This window comes from Microtus oregoni, unplaced genomic scaffold, assembly GCF_018167655.1.
Source record: "Microtus oregoni isolate MIOR12 unplaced genomic scaffold, Mior012 000038F_ref0000394, whole genome shotgun sequence".
NCBI lineage: Eukaryota > Metazoa > Chordata > Mammalia > Rodentia > Cricetidae > Microtus > Microtus oregoni.
In genome coordinates this window covers 9,908,274-9,928,558 of record NW_024543097.1, presented here as the reverse complement: position 1 = coordinate 9,928,558, position 20,285 = coordinate 9,908,274, and the positions used below count along the sequence as shown (strand labels likewise).

The 20,285-nt window shown below is 40.6% G+C and overlaps 1 pseudogene; it reads left to right on the top strand.

Annotated features, from left to right (window-relative positions):
• The first annotated feature begins 1,005 nt into the window (after positions 1 to 1,005).
• Positions 1,006 to 8,533, top strand: LOC121433374 (annotated as a pseudogene).
• Positions 8,534 to 20,285: the final 11,752 nt, after the last annotated feature.

Here is a 20,285-nt window from a genome sequence, read left to right as displayed (position 1 = left end):
GCTGAATCCCAGTTTTCTGAGAAACTATCATACTGATTTCCCAAGTGGTTGTACAAGTTTACATTCCCACTAGCAATGGATGAGTGTTCCAGTTACTCCACATTCTCTCCAGCATAAGCTATCATTGGAGTTTTGATCTTTGCCATTCTGACAAGTGTGAGATGGTCTCAGAGTTGTTTTGATTTGTATTTCCCTGATGGTTAAGGATATTGAACATTTCCTTAAGTGTTTTTTTGGCCATTTGAGAGTCTTCAGTTGAGAATCTCTGTTTAGTTCAGTACCCATTTTTTAATTGGGTTATTTCAAATTTTAATGTCCAATTTCTTGAGTTCTTTATATATTTTGGAGATCAGTCCTTTGTCTGATGTGGGTTGGTGAAGATTTTCTCTCATTCAGTAGGTTGCCTTTTTGTCTTATTGACTATGTCATTGCTTTACAGAAGCTTCTCAGTTTCAGGAGGTCCCATTTATTTATTGTTGCTCTCAGTATCTGTGCTACTGGTGTTATATTTAGGAAGTGGTCCCCTGTGCCCATGCATTGAAGATTACTTCCCACTTTCTCTTCTATCAGGTTCAGTGTGGTCAGATTTATATTGAGGTCTTTAATCCATTTGGACTTGAGTTTTGTGCATGGTGATAGATATGGGTCTATTTTCATTCGTCTACATGCTGACATCCAGTTATGCCAGCACCATTTGTTGAAGATGCTTTCTTTTTTTTCATTTTATAATTTTAGTTTCTTTGTCAAGTATCAGGTGTCCATAGGTGTATGGATTAATATCCAGGTTTTCAATTAAATTCCATTTGTCAACCTCTCTGTTTTTATGCCAATACCAAGTTGTTTTTATTACTGTAGTTCTGTAATAGAGCTTGATGTCAGGGATGGAGATGCCTCCAAAAGTTCCTTTATTGTACAGGATTGTTTTTGGCTATCCTTGTTTTTGTTTGTTTGTTTGTTTGTTTGTTTGTTTTTCGGGGTCCTGAAAGCACCCAGTCCCAAGCAGGGATGGTGATCGAGACTATGAGGCAGATTTCCATGTGGCGGCAGGTGAGACTTGCTGCGGGATCCTGGTGGCAGCAGACAGATGGATAGGCACATCATACAGAATGGAGTTGGATATTTATTTAGTAGCTATGGAAGGGAGGGGAGAAGGGGAGAAGATGAGAGAGAGACAGACAGACAGAGAGAGAGAAAGAGAAGAGGGAAGGGGAGAAATGGGGAGAGGAAGAAGCTGCCTCTGAGAGAGAGAGAGAGAAAGAAGAGAGAGAAGCTAAGGCTGCAAGCAGGGAAAAAGTTGACGTGGCTTGTCTCTTAAAGAGACAGAACATTATATAGGGGTTTTGTCCCACTGTGGAGGTCCTAGAGAGTGGGGCATCCCGCTGTGTGGCTGTTCACTTACCTCTTAAGTCCCCTCAGTATTGGAACAAGCTGTGTTTCAGAGTTCCACCCAGGTTACACAAGGATAGGTGGGTTTGGGGGTGGTGTGTGGCTAGTAGTTTGGATGAATATGGGTTTTAGGGGAAGCCTAGCTGCAGGAAACTCCCTGCTGGCTGACTAGAAAAGCCAAGGGAGTTGGGGGAGGGGCCCCGGGGTTTTGTCCTACTCTGGAGATCCTAGAGAGTGGGGCTTCCCGCCATGTGGTTGTTCACTCACCTCTTAAGTCTCCTCAGTATTGGAGCAAGCTGTGTTTCAGAGTTCCACTGAGGGTGCAGAGTGATAGGTGGCTTTAAAATATTTTTTATTAATTAAAATTTTTCATTTGTTTTACATACCAGCCACAGTTTACCCTCTTTCCTCTCCTGATGAGGATTCTTCTCTGTATGCTGTGAATGTGTTTTATTATCATTAGTTAATAAAGAAGCTGCTTTGGTCTATGGCAGGCCAGAATAAAGCCAGGTAGGAATCTTAGACAGAAATATATATGGAGAGTAGGCAGAGTCAAAGAGATGCCATGTAGCTGCTGAAGGAAAAAAAGATGCCCAGAACCTTTTTGGTAAGCCACAGCCTCGTGATGAAAACAGAGACTAATAGAAATGTAGTAATTGAGGATGTAAGAGCTAGCTAGGAATATGCCTAAGGCATTGGCCAAACAGTGTTGCAATTAATATAGTTTCTGTGTGATTATTCTGGTCAGCGCATCCAGCAAACAAAGGAGCAGTCTCCAATTACACTCTCCCCCGCTCATGTCCCCTGGACCCTCACCATTCCTCCTCTGTTTCTGTTTAGAAAAGGGCAGGCCTCCCACGGATGTCAACAAAGCACAGCATATCAAGTAAAGGTAGGAAAAAGCTCCTCTCTTTGTATTAAGGCTGGGCAAGGCAACCCAATATAGGTTCCCGAAAGCCAGCTCAAATTTTAGGAACAGGCTCTAATCCCACTGCTAGGAGTCCCACAAATAGACCAAACCACACAACTGTCACACATATGTAGAGGGCCTAGGTCAGTCAATGCAGGCTCCCTAGCTGTTGGTCTAGAGTCTATGAGCTCCTATGAGCACAGATTAGTTGTTTCTGTGGATTCCCTTGTGATGACCTTGACTCTCCCTGGCTCTTACAATATTTCCTCCCTCTCTTTATCAGGATTCCCAGAGCTCGGCCCAGTGCTTGGCTATGGATCTCTGCATTTGTTTCCATCAGTTACTGGATGAAGGTTCTGTGACGACAATTAGGACGATCACCAATCTGATTACCAGAGGTGGTCAGTTTAGGCATGCTCTCCACTATTGCTAGGAGTCTTAGCTGGGGTCATTCTTGTAAATTGCTGGGAATTTCTCTGGCACCAGGTTTCTCTCTGATGCCAAAATACCCCCTCACAAGACATCTCCGTCATTACTCTCCTCTGTCCTGTCCCCAGCCCACTCAACCAATCCCTCATGTTCCCATCTCCCTCTTCAGGGTATCTCTTCTACTTTGTCTTCCCAGATAAATCCTCTTGAGAACTGAGACTACCTTCTAAAGAAGACTCTTGGGTGGGACTCACTGTTTGCCACATGGATATGTTGGAACTTTGAAAATAGGACCCTTGGGGCTGAAGAGGTGGCTTGATAGTTAAGAACACTGGGTACTTTAGCAGAAGACCTGGGTTTGGTTCCTAGCACCCACATGGCAGTATACCGCTACCTGTAACTCCGGATCCTGAATATCTAATACCTTCCTCTGGCCTCCAAGGCCATCAAGGACGTACATGGTGCAGGTATACACAGATAGCCCAAACACTCCTTGCACATAAAATAAAAGTAAATAAACCCTTCAATAAAGAGGACATCTTGAAAGGAAATCATGTATGATGAAAATTACCAAGTAAAAAATTCCAATCTGAAAACATGTCACTGTAGAATGATCCTTATTGTGTGGTATCTTAGAAAGGTAAGGCCATGGAGGCTATGAAAAGATTAGTAGAGGGCAGGGTGTGAGGCTTAGGGTGGAGGAACTGATAGAACGCAGAGATGCTTTTAGAGTGGTAAATATTTTTTGGAATGATGCTATAATAGAGGTTAGATGTCACCCTATATTTGTCAAAACCCATAGAAAACACAAATCCCATGTGGATCCTAATGCAAACTGTGAACTTCGGGTGATAATGATGTGTCAATGTTGGTTTATCAACTACAACAAATACATCACTAGGTGTGGGATGCGAATACTGGGCATTTTATGTGGTTAAGACTCTACTTTCTTTCCAATTTTACTGTGAATCTAAAACTGCTCTTAAAAATAGAGTTTATTGATTTTAAGGGTATGAGCCACAGAATTAGTTTAACCCAAATCCAATGACAACAGTTGGGTTATTCTAGAGGGTGTGATGTTTCTGTTATCTCCATCTTTCCCCATAGCCTGGAACCCTAGACAAGAGAAGAAGAAGCTGAAACGAGTGTCTGTGTACAGAAGTGAAGGGACTAAATAGCATCATCTTAGCTTTGCCTTAAATTTGGCTTGTTTGGGGCTTTTCTTCTCTCTTTCAGTGATGTAATGTTCTGTGTCAGAGACCAGCTTTGACAAAAATAGCACTTACCAGGGTAGGGGCATGGATATTAGAAAAACAAGTAAAGATAACAAAGACACAAAGGAAAAATAATAAAACAGAAAACACAGGATAGTGCTGGGAGATCGTTCCAGTGAATACTGAAATTGCCCGTGTTTAATTTTCATTTGCTTAGAATACCCCTAAAGGTAAGAGTAAGATAAAACAAAAACAAAAACAAAAAATGGATTAACATTATACAAGGAAAAGAAAGACCAGTTGAAGGTTGCAGGCTGCATTCTTATACATTCTGTTGCTAGAACAAGACAAGTAATCTCACACTCTAAACCAAAACATTCTGTAGGCAACCCACTCCCTAGGTGAAATCCATTGTTATCTCCCTGAGGGAGTAGAAACTTAGTTGGATCCTTAGACTTTTGTTTGAGGTAGAAACAGCTACTTCTCTATGCCTGAAATACAAGGTCTGGATATTAGCCACACCTGTTGACAATAACATTGAGAGAGCAGAACTCTCTGGTCTGAATATAGGTGGGTTCTTTGTTTGAGGTACAAACAGACAATAACCTTGAAGAAATAGAAGTAAGTTTCAACTCTCTGACCTTTGGTAAGGGTTGAATGACAACAACTCTGAGCAAGTTGAAATTCTCTGACCTTCAGACAAGGTGAAAATAGGCTCACAATTTTGGGCCTTCACAGTTTCCTCACCTATTTCTGCTATCAGAGACTCCTTGCATCAGTTTCTGCTTCTGTATAGCAAAGAGCATTATGGTTTGACTACAAAATGTCTCTGTGAAAGGCTTATGTGTTGACTGTTGTTTTCCAACTGGTATATACAATCAAAGAAGTGATTGACTCTTGAGGCCACTAACTTCATCAGCAGCTAGATACTGAAGGGGTTATTAGAAGGTGGGAGCTGACTAGAGAAAGTGAGTCATCTGATGTGCCTGTAAGAAATATTAAATATTATTCTTTCTGTCAAATACTGTAAAAGTTTTGTTTATGACAAATAATTCAAGTCTTTTTAACCTCAGCACCTGTGAGACTCTTCTGCAAATCTTTTTGTTTTCCCAACCTTGAAAACCCTTTATGCAAATGTTTTACTAAGCCCATCCTGTAAAACTTTGTTTACATAAAGGTTCCCCTGCATTTTCAGGACTCCAGGGACTTCTGGGACCAGTCTTTTCCGTTTTGCCTTTGTTTCTTTTGCACCAATTCTTTTAAAACTAGCCAATCATGAAGGATTGTGAGGTTGGATCCCAACCAATGGGAGAAAGATGCAGTAGCTACCTACATTAGAATAAAAACCCAAGTGACCTTCCTGTCTCTTTGTGCTGGCCAATCAGGTGGGGTTGATTGTAAAAACCATTGCCTTGCCAAGGTGCTTTTGCTTTGTGCATAGGTTTCTTTGCAAGACAAGACAATCTTTGTTCCTAACTTATATTTGATAGGTATGGGTCGCTCAGACCTCTTCTTGTGTCACCCTCTACCTGCCTACCACCAAGTGACTGGTTTAACTCCAACACAAGCTTCGTAGACTGAAGCACTGCCTCAGGCCCTGAACAGACTAGCTGATTATAGACTGGAATTACAAGCCCAAATAAGCCTTCTTCCCTGAAGTTGTTTTCTCGAGTACTTTGTTACCGAGACAAAAAAAAGAAATATATAACACAGAAAGTAAACTAGATAGAGCTCTAGGGGACTGTTTTAAATCTCAAACATTAGTTTGAATCTTGGAATAGCTTTTGAGTAAAGAACAGCTCACAATCCAGAGACATCCTGAGTTCTGCAGCATCTGGAGTTTTCATCATCCAGAGTTCTCAGTAAGGCCCACAGCACCAGCCTGTAAGGGATCCAACCATCCCGCCTCCACCCCCATCCAAGACTAAGGCGTATTTCCTGAGTACAAGCTTTCTAAGCCAGCTACAGCTTTCTTTTGATTACCTTTCCTCTGTATGATGTTTATGTTCCATTACTTTAAGCTTCCTTTTTTTCCCTCTCTGGATCTCCAACTTATCTTTAGGGTATGGAACATGATGCTTTTAAATCAAACAGATGTTTTTTCTTATGGTGGGGAAAATGTAGCTTTTTATGCTAAAGATAAATTCTAACAGCTTTAATTGGTTGGGGGAGATGGAGTGTAAAATTTTATATGCCTCAAAGTGAGGAAGAGACCTAAAAGGCAATGAGAGTCTCACGGTCCTCACTTTGGGGCTGACATTCAAGAGTTACTTTTCTCTCTATCCACCGCCCAAAATAGGTCAGGATTTCCTATTCTTCTTGAACATTACCATCTTGGCTGCTTGCCCATTGTTTCCTGGCAACCATCAACTTCTCATTGTTAAATTATTTCTAGAAGTTTCATGGCAAAAATAATTTACCAATATTTGGGAACAATGGTTATGGCTTATATTGTTGACAAAGCATAGCCCCTGCTCATGTTTAGATAGGTATTTAATGCTAAAAGTGTTCATTTGAGAGGGTCTAGCTGCTGTGTTCCTCTGGACCAGTGTCGGTCTGACACAGATAGAGGAAGTGGTGCCTAGAGGAGGGGTGCAATGAATACACTTAGGTGCAGAGAGGGTGGCTTCTTTGCAGGTGTGAGGGAGCAGGTCACAACAGGAGGAAAACTTGTGTCACACAAGTTTCATCTTCAAGTCCCATGATGAGGTCTGATGAGCTTGCTCTGGTACTGAAAGCAAGATTTCCATCATCCTGTCTCCTAGACCAACAACCTACAGCTGAGGTAGGAAGTCCTGTGGACCCAATTACTCCTTTTTGAGTTGCCTCACTTGCTTTGTACCTCTGTGGGTAAACGCTAATGAGAAACATCCTTTCTCAAGGTCAAAGGATGGGAGCTCTGAGCTGTAACGTGCCCCAGTCCCCTCCTTCTCAGGTTGCAGAGCTGAGCCCTGGTTGTTCTAAGTATCAGGCCCCTCTCAGCTAAAAGTGCAGAGATTTACAGGGGGTAGAATCCTGTTTGCTTAAAGCTTTGTACTTTTAGTATGGACTTAAGCATTATAGCTGTGGGAATGGGAACGCAGCCTCTTTGGGAACAGTTTGGCACATATATAATATATATGTATGTATATATTGTATGTATAATCCTAACTAGCACTGGGAGGTAGAGATAGGAGGATCAATTTCAAGAGTTTAAGATCAGCCTTCAATGCATAAAAAGTACAAGGCCAGCTCCAGCCTCAAACGAACATTTTTTGTTTGTTTGTGAGTGAAATGTGCAGTTACTATGTTAATGAGTAATGTTACACCTACATGTTTATCTCTGAGGAATGAAAACTTAGGTTTATATAAAATCTATATGTGAGGGGCTGTAGAGATAGATGTCTCTGAGGTTAGGAGACTTGCCCTTCTTGCAGAAGACACAGGTTCAGTTCCCAGCACCCATATGGTGTCTCACAACCACCAATAATTCTAATTCAACAGGATCCAATGGCCTCTCCTACATCTATGGATATTGCACACACATGCATACAGGCAACCATTCATACATGTAATAAAAATAAATCATGAGAACAACAGCTGCCGGCCCACATTAGGACCACGTTTGCTCTCACTCCACTCATGGTCTGGCTGGCCTGCAGGAGGACATCAACCCATTTGATTTCGGGGACAAGTTGATGGACCTGGCCTGCTTGGAGGCCAAGTACAATCACAGCCTGTGCCACCTGTACTGTGCTCTCATCAATTCCACCCAACAAAATCTGGAAGACACACTGGATGCTGGTAACAGAGATCCTTGCAGTGGTCAACAGTCTGTATAATAAACTATTGTGAGTTTAAGAAATAGTTCTTGATGTCCAGTTTCTTGTTCTTGCTTCAGAATTGGCCAGAGAGAAAGCCAAACTGCTGTACTCTGATCTAAACTCATTTGATGGTAAGATACATTGAAACTCTACTGACACACATGGGTGTAAATTCAGTAGAAGTTGAAGAACTCAACTGTGGTGAAGATAAAGCTGATTTTGATTAATTGTCTAAGACTCCTGAAAGTTATTAGGCAAAAATGAGAAAACATCTTTAATAAAATCCATACATTTCTCTCTTTGTCGGGTTCAATACATGGAGAATTCCCTGTGCCAAAGCCACAAACTGATTGGCTAAGACAATCTCATAGGCTAGAAGAGCCACAGACAAGGCATGCTAGGTGGAAGTGCATGGAAGAGTCTCATCAAGAAGCGACTGAGAAAGAAGTGGAATCTCCAGATTGTTGCAGACTTGCTTTAGAGAAGACCTTGATACTCCAATGTCCTTATATTATTTTGCGGTTGATCCCTGTATAGTGGAAAACATCTTTCCTGTTTGCTTCATTATACGGGATGCCTTTGCAAGAGTAAGACTTGATCAAGACCGATTACCACTAATAGAACCAGTGATGAAGGCAGAAAGTGAGGAAATTGACCAAAACACTTAAATTAGGAGTCAAGGAATTATAGCTTTGAATTATCATGACCGGGAGGAGATGGTGAAGAGCTTTGAAATTTCTGAGCCTGTAATCTCTCTGAGTCAGAGCCACAAGTGGCTAAATGCCAGCTGACGAACTGAAGGCAATGTGATGTGATGTATCTTGAAAGGGAAGCAGCATATATTGTATACATGTTTTATTAAATGTTTTTAAAGATGAAGACTCAATTAAGTAAAATATAGCTTTTGAGAGTTAGTGGATTTTTCATGGTTATCTCTGATTAAAGGAAATTCAGGGCCATAAAACAAATAAATAAATCAAGATTCTGGAGCGATGATTCAGCAGCTAAGAGCACTGGTTGGTCTTCCAGAGGACCAACGATTGAGTGGCAGTACACTTCACATTTTCTGCAACTCCAGTTCCAGTGGATCCAATCTTTCAGATTCTAAGGGCACTCCATGTGTATGGTGCACAGATACACATGCAGATAAAATGCTTATACATATGAGTTAAAATAATTTTAAATAAAGAATTGTATTTATTTATTTAAATATTTTTAAAATAAATGTTCTGTGAGGAACATTTACATGTGGATTTATTTTTAAATTATTTTAAATAAAGCCATAAGGCTTCATTCATCCCCATCATTGAAAAGCTAGAAACAACTGAATATTCTGCAACTGACAAGTGATACGCAACTAAGAACACACACACACACACACACACAGAGAGAGAGAGAAAGAAAGAGAGAGAGAGAGAGAGAGAGAGAGAGAGGAGAATGCAATTAGAGATATAAAAAAGGAGTGACATTCTGCACACATAGCCAAAAAAACTGAAACTCAGATTCATTTTACTCTCCAATGGAGCCAGTCTCCAAAGTTACATAAGGCCAAATTCGATTCATATAATTACCAAAGACACAGGGGAGAAAGATGACAATTGACCAAATATATATAGTAAACTATGGGTTCGTGGAAGTGCCATCTCAAATCATTTGACTAAGAATGCTTTGGGTGTGGTATAAGGGTGTGCCTCAAGGCTGCATGTTCTAGAAATTTATTCCCTAGGGTGACTATGTGGAAAAAGCGTAGAACTTTAAAGAGATGGGGCTTAGTGAGAGGTAATTAAGTACTGGGAGATTAATCTCAAAGAAAGTTAATATGAGGGCCTGGGATTGTATAGACCTTTTATCCTAGCACTCAGGAGGCAGAAGCAGGTAGATCTCTATGAGTTTGATGCCAGTCTAGTCTACACAGCAAATTTCAGGCCAGTCAGGGCTACATAGTGAGGGCCTATCTCAAAAAGGCATAATATAACTTCTAACGGACCTCTATAATACTCATAAGAGTATCATAAAAACAAAACAAAGCAATATTGAGGTTATGGTGGGGGGAGAATTGCACAGTGTTGATATAAATTATTACAGCCACTATGGAAACAAAGTTTGAATATTTTAAAAACTATTTTAACTAAAAATAAATGTATCTTAAAATGAAGCTGTACCAGCTCTGGGAATATAACTAAAATTTACCACAGAGATGCCCTGTATCTATGTAACCAAGACATGAAATCCGCCTTGACCTTCACCAACAGACAAATGGATTTTTAAATGCCTGCTTTATATGCACAGTGAAGTCTCTCTAGGTCACAAATAAGAAAGATAAAATTAAATCACGCTACTTGCAGGAAAATGGGTAGGACCAGTGATTATTTTCTAAATCAAAATTAGCCAAGTTGTCATGCTATCTCTTGTGTCTGGAAACAAACAAACAAAAAATGGGTGATGGGTTCCTAGGAATGAGGAAGGGGGTCTAGAGAAAAGGAAAGAGGCAAGAGAGGGTTGGAAGAAAGGCATATGATCAAAGGTTTGCATAAGCAATGGTAGAAATATGTAAATATCAAATGCAATCCATTAATTTGACCAATTAATAAATATTGAATAAGCATAACTTATTAAAGAGCCAGTATGACCCATGATTCTTCTCGTTTTGCCTCTCTCTGAACATATGCCCACCACTGTGATACCATCTGCTGCAGGCTTTCATTAGAGCCAAACAGATGTCAGTGCCATGCCCTTGAACCGCAATTACTATGAACTAAAGTTCCCTTTATAAACTAGTTAGCTTCAGGCATTTTGTTATAGTCACACAAAAAAATAAACAAATACAGTGACCTATTTAACAAATTATATTAATATAACTTAGCAATCATTTCCAAAAAAGTAAGAGGAATAAAGTCATATCTATATATTTTTGTTCATTAGATTATGGAATCAGTTGCACATTTTAATAAGTGAAACCATTAAAATGCTAAAATAAAATGTGTAGAGAAATTTTAACTATGATTAATTTAGTCATTCTAAATGTAGCATCAAAAGTAGTGATAAATACATGTCTTTGAAACAGTTTATAGAAATGTGGTTTGTGCCAAAGAAAATAATAACAATATAAATACCTATAGCAAAGGTCAAAAATCAGGAAAAAAATTCAACTTATATCATAGATAAGAGACTAATATTCCTAGCATGGTACTTATGATAAATTAATTGGAAAAAAAAGTCAGCCACATAATAGAAAAGCAGGGTATAGCCATTTCTTTTTCATTTAAACATTATTTCATGAATAGAAAAAGGGGGCGATTGTATGACACAGGAAATAAAAAACTTACAATGCCCAGGAAGTCCCTGAAACTTACAAAATTCATGAAACCTCTCCATGAGATTATATAGAAGTAACATCTGTTAAAGAGAAGAGATTCTCTGAGCTGACAAGTTGCCTGAAAGCTGTGCCAAGAGCTCTGGGGGTTTAGTTCTCATGAATCATCAACTGCACTGGGCTGAGATTTGTTTCTGGTGATGCAGCTGCCCTTGCATCTCTCATGTTCCTATGAAAGGCTCCAATAGACTCACTGGTTCTCCCAGTCAGACTCAGGTGAAATCACTTCATTGGTTTGTCATTGGTGCTCTATGTCAGGTGATCAGATGTTCATTCATGTGTCCCCAGGAAAAGTCACACAATAATACCCACATAGAGCTTATAATTCATTGGAAAAATCAACCATATAATAGGAAAGTGGTCAAAGGAAAGGAATTTTAGAAAAGAAATGAATGCAAATGGCTTGTCGGGCACACCTATCCCTGTGAATGAAATGTACTTTGTTCTAAGGAAAATTGATCACAGAGATGGTAAAAGTGTTGAGAAGCCATGCACAAATGAAGACTTAGCAACTACAGAGGCCATTCCCACACAGAGAAAGTGGCTACGCAGAGACTAGGAGGCAAGGCCACAGAAAAAGAGCTGGAACCCTGGTGACGCTGTGGGAAGAGACTGGACTATCGAAGTGAACAATTCCCAAGGGAAAGATTTAGCCAGAGAGACGAACACCTTCCTTCTCTGTTTGGTCCTCTGTTCTGCTCTTCCCCTGCTTCATCATGGCCACACTTAGAAGCAAATTGGCAAGGGAACCTGGGAAATGAGATTCCCTATACTCCACAGGTAAGTGAAAGAAAGCCCAAAACTTGATGGGCCCCAGTTCCCATTTCTGAGTAACTGTGAAAGCAATGGAGGGCTTGGGGGAAGCTGGGGGAGGTTCTTGCAGAACCTGCTGCATTAACGCTGTCTGGTGTCCCTGTATGCAGGAGAAGTCCAGGGACTAGAGTTACCCTTAGCTTTCTGCCTAGGAATCTTTAGCCACAGCACACAGATTCACTGAGCCAATCATCCAAGGCAAGGGCAGAGAGATTCCCTGCAAATCTGACAGGCTCACAGCACTCAGCAGGTTCCACTCCAGGCTTGATTGAAGGAACAAAGGAAGGACTGTGGGGCTGGGATGCCAGGGGAGGAGAGGGACAGCAGGGAGTAAACTTGATTAACAAGCCCCTAGGAAGCTCTTCCTCCAACCCATAACCGATTCTCCTTCCACTCCATATGGCTTTAGTTCACAACATTGAAGTATCCAGATCCGTTATGGAGAATGTGTTTCTGAAAGATAGTACAAAAATAGAAAGGAAAACAGAATCTGTTACTCAACTAACACGGCAGCTGATTCCAAATCATATTTTTAGGTGAATCAAAACTGCTGAGGCTCCAGGAAGTTTGCTCTGGGTGGCCAGCAGGCATCTGAGTGGAGAACAGGGACATTTTCCAATTGGATACCCAGGGGAACGAACACCATTCTGCATGCATGCACCACCAAGGGCTGCTAAGAGTCTGACCTCCTGGGCTGCTCATGCCCACTCTGAGCCTTTGGAGCATTTTCTTTTGGCACGCGGAGCCTGCCCTGCTAAATTTGATGCACTTAGTACTTTGGAGAGAACCCTGATCTCTCTCTAAAGTGCTGCCAGGCAGGGAAGCAGCCGAGGCCAATACAGCCACAGAGCTGCCATAAGCCATCTCCAGATGCTGTAGAGGTGTGTCCCTGTGGCTTTGATGAACTAGCTTAGGAAGCCTTCGAGTTCAAGGTTACCTCAGAGAAGAAAATCCCACAGGACACACACCCTGACACTCCTGCTATCAGGTGTCTCTCTTCTGTACCACCTCCGTTCCACCCTCAGAAATAGGAATCAAATGGCCCTTTGTAGTCTCACAGCAATGGGATACAAACCCCATCTTTGTACAGTCTTAGACAAGTTCCCAAGTTCCATCTTAATGGAGACAGCATCACAGATGGAAAGCCCCCTGAAGATATAAAATCACTTGTCTTCAGTAAAGAGTAAGATAAGAAAGTAGTTGATTTTGAGCTAACTATGCGTGGTATGGCCAGGAAGGCAGGCTTAGGAATTCTGAAGGATGCATACCACTATGGAAGAGGACATGTGAACATTTATCTATAGGCATAAAACAAAACAAGCATACAGTAATACAGTCAAAATAGATGCATTGGTGGGGGCTTTAGGGAGGTGGCTGTTACAGCTTTCTTCTCTGATGTGATAAAGCTCTGACCAAATGCAACCTAGGGAGTAAAGGGCTTATTTTATCTTATATGTCTAAGTCACAAATCGGTCACCATTTATCACTGAGGAAATTCAGGATAGGAATTGAGGCAGGAACTGAAACAGAGACCATGGAAGAACACTGCTCACTGACTTACTTTTCCTGGCTTGCTCAGCTACCTTTCTTAGAGACCAGGATTACTTGCCTAAATATGGCACTGTCTTCAATGGGCTGGGCCCTCCCACATCAATCAACAATCAAGAAAATACCCTTATAGACAGACCCACAGACCAATCTGATAGAAACATCTCAAGAGGGGCTCTCTTTTCTCTGGTGACTGTAGCGTATGTTAAAACCTAGATATCCCAGTAAGCTACAGCAAGCGAAGAAAATCTTTCCATAGATTTCAGATGTCATTTGGTACCATTCACAGATCTAGAGTTAATGCATGGGAGAGGTCTGCTAAGGCTACTAACAATGTTTGCCTAAGTCACAACAAAGTTTGCATCTTAGTTTGGTTTCATGTTTCTACCATGAAAACCTTGGCAAAAGCATCTTGGGGAAGGTTTATTTTAGCTCACCATTCCAGATTACAGTCTACCACAGCGGGGCAGTGCCAGGAACGTGAAGCAGCCGGTCACGTTATGTCCATAGTCACAAGCAGAGAACAAGTTAATGTATTCATGGAAGTGCTCACCTGCTCATCTTGCATGTCTACTTTTACATAACTCAGGATTTCCATCCCAGGGAATAGTGCTAGCCACTGAGTGGGTCAAGATTGTGTCTGGTTGACTATTAAAACCAACTGTCACAGTAAAGACACAAAAGTAAAAGTAGACAGGTCATAAAGAGCCTAAGATTACTCAAAGGAAATGAGGCTGTAGACTTACCACATTCTTGTCTGCATGGGTCTCCAGATTATAGGATTCTAGTACAGACATGGCTTCTTCAGGCAACTTCAGCCTCACACTTCTAACCTTATCCAAGATGGACTAGTCAAACATCATAGTAAATCTGCCTCAACCACTCACTCTCCCCTCCAGGTGTGCCCCAATCATGCCCTGGACTTCCCTCCCCTCCAGCATCTCTTAATTCTCCCTGCCTTTCAATCCTAGGCCCTTCCATCTTGAATTGGAGGACTGTAACATTGTGTGAGGTGACATGAGAGAGACCCCTCCTCCTTGCCAGAACACAGAAGGTTAGATACTACCTCCTCCAGCCCTGCTCAGTCAGCACAGCTGGCTGTGCTCCTGCCCAGGTCTGTGAGGCCAGCTGAGTGCCAAAACACCAATACATAGCTGCACAACGTACACAGCAGGAGCCCATGGCTGGGGGCAGGGGAACATGTGCTCTTTGTGTTTACCAGGGTCTGCAGCAGCAAAAACATTCCTTCATGTGACCTATCTTTGAGGTACAACCTTGACTGCCATTCTCCAAGTTTTCTATGCCTAAGCCCCAGATTCACAATTTTGGTTAATGTAATGTCTACTCAAATTAGATGGCTCAGTGGTTATTTTTTTTAGCATAAACGTAACCTTTTATTTTAGATAAAAATTGTTTCAGTAGTCAAAATATATTTAATCATTTTTCATGTCTTCTTGATTAGTATTAATATTACTTATACATAAAAAATAAGTTTCATTATAACACTTTTACATACATATAATGTATGCTTACCTTGTCCATCCCTAATTATCTTTTCTGTCTTAACATTTTTTAATGATTTATTTATTTTTATGTGTTTGGATGTTTTCCCTGCATGTATGTCTGACTACTCCATGTGTACAGTGCCTGTCGAGACCAGAAGAGGGGATCACATTCCCTGGAACTGTAGTTATCGATGAGCTACCAATTGGGTGCTGGGAATCCAATTGGGTCCTCTGCATAGGCAGCCAGTGATCTAAACTGTTTATCTACCTTCCCAACCCCTCACTATCCTACTTTATCTTTCTTTTCCTCTCTCTGTTTATCTTATAACCCTATTAGTCCCCCTTTTATTTCCATATTCTTTTCCACCCCCAAGAAAACATTCAATATTTAATTTTGTAAGTCAAAATATTCAGTAATTGAATTTGTAGATCTAACTTACCTTACTGAAATAATCATCTCTAGTTCTACCCATTTTCCACAAACAATCTAATTGCTTTCTTGTTTATGGATGAATAGTGTGGTGGTGGTGGTAGTGGTGGTAGTGGTGGTAGAGGTGGTGTGTGTACCACATTTTCTTCCTCCATTTATTCCCTGATGAACCTCTAGGCTGATTCTATAACAACCATATGGATATTATAAAAATGTAGGTCTTTCTATTGTAGGTCAACTTAGACTTTGATGTTTTGTGGGAGGGGTTGAGTATATACCTATAATTAATTTAGGTGGATTATTGATTCAGTTTTATCCTTGTTTGTCCACTATGACTCAATGGTCATCTAGATATCACCTTCTTCATGAAGCTTTTCTTGATTCTGCCATTTATTCTGAGCTCTCCACACTCAAATACTGCAGCAGTCACATCCTGGCTCTGTTCTCTTGTAGTTTTGTCTAGCCATTGTCAAAAGACCATATTCATTTTTGAAGACACAGTTTAGAACTCTCCTGAAAGTCTCAGAAGATATCTTAAGGTTTATTTTTCTTTTTCCAACAAACTACACAATGAAACAGGCTAGAAAGTCAGGGGTCATTAAGGGAATATTAAAGCTGGAAGAAGGCCCTCACCTTAGAGACTGGTTAGTCTCTCATCAGCTGAGACCAGGTGATTGAACAACAGGTAAAGCACTTGTCACACAAAACTGAGGATCTTATTCACACCCCAGCAACCATGTAAAGCATCAGATGTGGTAGCGCACACCTGTAACGCCAGCACTGAAGAGACAGAGGCAGACCAGACCTCTGAAACTCACTGGCTAGCCAGTGTAGCTAAATCGATGTGCTCTGGGCTCAGCAAGACACCCTGTCCCAAAAGGTAGGTGGAGATTGATGGAGGAAGACATTGACTTCTGCTTCTGCAAGCATGCACATAAACATGCAAGTTCACTTATATATACATGTAAACATATGTATGAACATATGCAAACAATACACCACACACAAAGATTTAATATGGTTCCTAAACAATTAACATTTACTATGGAGGATGCTGATAGAGAGACAATATTCTTTTTATATAGTAATATTTTCAAATGTTTGAATAGCAATGAATCTTTCTAAAGACTGGATGTCTATGACCTTGATTATGGCCTTATTCACTTTTCTAGATATTTTCTGGAAATCTCACAAATAAAATTTTATATACCTATTTACAGTAAAAGCATCCTAATTTCCCTCATGCATAACCCTTGTGAGTCATGGTTTCACCTTATCAGCTGTGATCTCACCCAATGCACACTGGGAACTAAATTGTGGTCTTTCTAAAAGTTAAAAGATTTCCTAGAGTTAGAGAAATGGATATTGATGTTTAAGAGCCCTGGCTGCTTTTGTAGAGGATCTCAGTTGAATTCCAGCACCATATGGCAGCTTACATCCGTCTGTAATTCCAGTTCCTGGGAGAGCTGGTACCCTCTTCTGGATTATGCTGGCATTGCATACATAATATATTATATAGGTGAACACTCAACCACATAAAATAAAAATAAATACCCTTTTTTGTGGTGACTCATGGAGAGCCTGTTGCACAATTAATAGAAACCCAGAAACAGAAATTGGGACTCAACCTGAAGGTCAGAAAAGCAAAACAACCAGCCATTGGCTCTTACCACTATTTCAGTCCAAAATGGTCATCCTACCTCCAGGAATCTCATAATGAGACTGTGCCTGAGAGTTGTCTCCTCTCATTTTATATTCCTCTCTTAGGACTGGGATTAAATTCATGCATGACTACTGCCTGGTTTCTACAACAAACTAGCATGGCTACTGGGATTAAAGGTGTGTGTCATCACTGCCTGGTCTGTAAGGCTGACCAGGGCAAATGTTTTACTCTTCAAGCAAGCTTTATCTATTAAAATATGAGTGAAATATCACTACAGAAGTCATCCTTTATTCTTAAAGATACATGCTGAAAGACTTAAGAATAAATAAGTATTTTTGACATATCAAACATATCTCATAATTCTGTGGTGTTTGTAGAAAACCCAGTTAAGGAAAAGATGGCAGTGGTTTTGACCATAAGCCCAGAAGCTAGGAAACATTAACGTGATTGCAGTGGAGGGATGTTTATAGGATAGATACAAATGATTTCAACCTGTGTGATTATAATTTGGGAAATATTTAGTAGATACCATCAGTGTTTATTATACACAAAAGACAAAGAGTATAATTAACTTCTTTAATTCCATTATCACAATAAAAATATATTATTATATCCATTTCAAAGTTACTATACACAAAGGCTGATGATGAAAATGATTGCCATCTTGTATTGTTTCATAACTCAAAGAGTAATTGTCTAAAAACTCTTCCCCATAAGTCAAAATTGCAAATGTCTTTTCTGATATTATTCAAAACCAAATCATTTAGTGAGCCACGAGAGTATCTCACATCTTTCCATTTCAAATACATTAATGAAATTTCTTATTAAAGCTTTTCTAGAAATAGATGGAGTTATACAGCCCGATTTCTTCCCCCCCTTTCTTCCCCCTCTCTTTCTTTTATTTAAAAATACAAGAAAACATTTAGTTGGGCTTATAGTTTCAGAGGGTTAGAATCCATGTGGTTCACACCAAGACATAGAGGGGGTTACACCAAGGCATAGGGACAGGGACAGCTAAAAGTTTATGGAGCCACAGCAGAAGGCAGGGAACATACTAAAAATAGTGTTTGAAACGTCATCCAGTGATAGACCTTCTCCAACAAGGCCACACCTCTTAATCCTTCCCCAAAAGTTCCATAAGCTGGAAACTAAGTACTCAAACATAGGAGTCTGTGATAAGGGCCAAACATGATTTTGTTTTCTCAATAAATTCAGCCTATTTTCTTGGAAGTTTTCATCAGTCCCATTTCTGAGTGTCCTAGAAATAAACTGGAATGATCCAACCCCACATCCTTCCTCACAAACATATCTTTGTCTTTTACTATAATAATGAAAATGATTCTTTTATCATCTTATTACAGTTAATATATGCTTAATATTTTTTCCATTCATGATACAGAATGAATGTGGAATAGATCTTCAATCTAATGCTTTTTTCTTAATTTCTTCTTCTTTCATATATTACAGCTTGACCACAGTCTCTCCTCCTTCCTCTCCTCCCAGTCTCTCTCTGCTACCCCCAGATCCACTCCTACTGTGGAATATTACTTTAACTACGAAAAGATGTGTTACATTTGTTAATGTTGTGGAATATTTAGCTATGTAAAGGTGTGTTGCATTTGTTTATGCTGCTTTTGTTTAACGATGTAAAGATGTGTCACCTTGCTTACCTAAGGCAACTAATAAAAGCTGAACAAACCAATTCAACAGAGGGATAGGCAGGGCTGGTAGTCAGAGAGAATTAAGGAGGAGGAGGAATCTAGGCTTGAGAGAGAAGAGAGAAGAGAATGAGCGAGAAAAAGAGGGAGATGCCTGCAGCCAGATAGCCAGGCAAGAAAGCAGGAAAGTAGGGCTTACAGAAGGAAAGAAAGGTAAAAGGCCCCAAGACAAAATGTAGATGAAGAGAAACAGGTCAAAATAAAAGAGCTAATGGGGCAAGCATAATATAAGCCCAGACATTCAAAACTAATGATAAGTTTCTGTGTCATGATTTGCAAGACGCTTAGGGGCCCAAAAGGAAGCCTTTCATGTCCCTTTAAGAAAGGGCAGGTCTCCCAGGGATATCAATCAAACATGGCATATCATGCTGCAATAAGACTAGGCATATCCCATCATAATAAGGCTGGGAGAGGTAATCCAGTAGGAGGAGAAAGGTCTCAAAACAGCCAGAAGACTCAGAGACAGACCCCACTCCCACTGTTGCGAGTTCCACAAGAACACCAAGATACATAACCATAATATACATGCAGAGGACCATACAAGCTCTCTGATTGTTGGTTCAGTCTCTGTGAGCCCTATGAGTTAGTTGATCCTGTGTTCTGTTTTGTGGTGTACTTGATTCCTCTGATCCCTGCAACCTTTCTTGCTCACCTTATTCAGGATTCCCCAAACTCTGCCTAACGTTTGGCTCTGCATCTTCCTCCATCAGTTGCCAGTTGAGGCCTCACTGATAATGATTAGGCTCGGCTCCAGAATAGCAGAGTATCATTTGGAAAAGATCAAAGTGTTCTTTCGTCCTTTGATATCAAAATCATACACGTGGTTATTATAAAGACAACTAAGAGTGAAACAAGGCCACACCGAAACATAGATATGTCTTATTCTTTTTTAGCCTTTTTTTCCCCCTATTAATCCCTATTCTTCAAATCTCTGTGGAAAGCTCCTAAGAGACCCAATGGTCCTTCCACGTGTCAGGTCCCCTCATATTTCTCACCTTCACAAAGTGCCTGAACCGCTGTCTTCTGTGCTGGGCAGACATCAGCAGAGAAACCTCAGGTCTCACTGTCACCCCCATCATGTATCAGCCCCTTCCATTTCCAGGGTGGAGGCTGAGAACCCTTCAGGTGGATTAGGCTGAAGGCTAATGCTCTTCAATGGTGTTTCAATGTGGCCTCTGATGGTCTGCTTCTTTCCCACTCGTGAATGAAATTTCCTGAACACAAGGCTGATTAACTTCTGAGAACCGTAACGACATGAGGAAGTTGGACTGGTGCAAGTCGGGAGCCTAATTACAATTTGTCTTGTGCTATCTTTAGCCCCATACACAGCCATTCTTTGTCTGCTTCTGTGTGGGACCTAATATCCTATGTTCGCAGCTAAAAATCTTTTGTAATGTATTAGCTAGCTTAGCAGACCAGTAGATTCCATGAACCCAAAGGCTAAGGATGCTATCAGATACCATGTGAGGTCTACAGCTGAGGTTTCTCCACTT